Source organism: Arachis duranensis, unplaced genomic scaffold (assembly GCF_000817695.3).
Source record: "Arachis duranensis cultivar V14167 unplaced genomic scaffold, aradu.V14167.gnm2.J7QH unplaced_Scaffold_13647, whole genome shotgun sequence".
In the NCBI taxonomy this organism is placed as follows: Eukaryota; Viridiplantae; Streptophyta; class Magnoliopsida; order Fabales; family Fabaceae; genus Arachis; species Arachis duranensis.
In genome coordinates, this window is record NW_026264002.1 from 41,876 (window position 1) to 44,021 (window position 2,146).

Consider the following 2,146-nt stretch of genomic DNA (forward strand, 5'->3'; position numbering starts at 1 on the left):
CGTCCTACAAAAGCACCAACTACGGAACCCAAAATTGGAATTAGTGGAGACATGACAGAAACCGTTCAAAAAGAGCTCTGCTCCCAACCAAAAAGGGGAGACTTGTTTGTTGTCAATTGCCGGTTGGGTTTATCAACCAAGAAAGAATTGGGAAAGACAAGATGCACAAAGCAAACTTAACTGGGAAGAGTCGCGAGAGCTTCCACGCGCGTGTCGCGCCGCTATATGCTGTCCCCTACCCAGGAGCTAGGCTCGGCCCATACAGTACCAGGGAGGAAGCCGATAGCATTAGGAAGGAGAATTATCAGCACTTTACACAGAGAAAGCATGATGAACAATTAGCTGCTGGTAAACAGTCCCATGCCAGCTATCACACATCTCACTTTACGCAGAGTCAGCGCGAAGAAAGGCAGATCAACTTCCTTTCTCTTACTTACGACATTTTCATTTCTAGTTAGAGGAGCAGACCACTCTAACTTACTTTATCTTAGATAGAGCTATGATAAATGTAAAACTCACCCACTGAAGAACTAATGTGAGCTCGGGAGGAAATGTGCCTCGTACTTTGCTACAACGATCTTTGTATGTACGGGTATTGATAATGGAAGAGACTAGATCAAATAGGGCAATTCGTAATGCTCTCTTCCTTCCTGTCCTAAATAAGGCTTGTCATCCCTTACCTATGCTCATCGGCTGGCATTCTTCTTAGTTCTGAGGTATCTAATGCTGTCTTTCCAGATGGATTATTACTTATATAATTAATTAGTAATTCTAATTGTTGCTACTACGGTAAATAATACTATTCTTATGTATGGACAGTCCAGGAACGAGACCTTCACCTAACCCTCAGAAGGTTGGCTCGTTGTTAACAAGCAAATGCGAAGGAAAAGGCTTCAATCTCACATTTCGATGTCACTGCTGAATGAATGTGGTTGCTTGAAAGGAAAATTTCACATATGGAAGAGATAGGATTCACTCACAGGAAGAAAGCGGCGAACTCCAGAGAGAGGGGAGGCGCCCTCAACCTCTTAATCAAGCCGGAAGTGAGGGGCCAGAAAGCATCGATTTCCAGGTATATCTATTATACGTTATTTCACCGATGCAAGTGCCGAGTTGTTTCGAGTCTCAGAATCCGATCCTCGCTCAGCTCCAGCTGAAAATGTCTGATATGTAGTCCCATTTTCCGGTAGAAATGATGGGTTGAGTCGGTAAACTGTCATGTAAAGAAAGCAGATACTCTCCAGTTGACAGAAGAGTGATTGCAAGAGATAGGGGAAAAAAGATAGATAGCGCGCATATTGACTTATAGCTGTCTATTTACTTCTGCTGCTGCCCGTTACTAAGGAAGGGAAGATAATGGATTAAGTCAGGACACGATCGATTGACACAGAAGGGGGGGTTGCGAAGCAAGATGATTGCATTAATCAAGCAATGTATACAGATAGAGATGAGCATTTGTGCATTGATACCAATACAAAAAGGGGATTCGCTAAGCTAGCAGCTTTAAAGTAATGACATCCTGTTGATTCCTAGCTGACTAATAAAAGTTCTAAAACTAGTCCCTTCGTACTCTATTTTCTATTCCCCATTCCTACGAATGCTGAATCGCTTAGATGTGTTCGCCCTGCCCATGTGTAGAAGAAATATATTATGTCCGATTTGCTGACTACCTTGCTATAGACATCGCGAGAAGTAACGACAAAGCAGGAGATCATAAACAAACAAGATACAAACCAACAAACATACCTGATAGGGCTGCAGCTAAGAGCAAAAGTCATAGGGACAGCGGCGCTTCACTGGGTCCATATGACTATCATCAAAATACAGATGAAGATGCGTAGTCAACGGATCCCTAGTCTTAGAACTAGGAGTTTCACAGTGAGATAGACGTCTAAGATAAAGTGCAAGCCAGCAAGCATTCCTACTATAACATAGCCTCAGAGTCCACCAAAAGAAGATTTATAGAATCTAGGGGCACTAAGACTAGTGATAACGGGAACCCCAGACCTGTAACATAAATCCTACACTCGCTAAAAAGGAGGAGTCCAGAAAGTCTATTAGAATCCCTCGGGAACAAATCAGACTTCACAATCACTTAGGCGCTTATAGGCTTAGCAAGGACAAAGCAACTAAAGCCTTAGGGAAA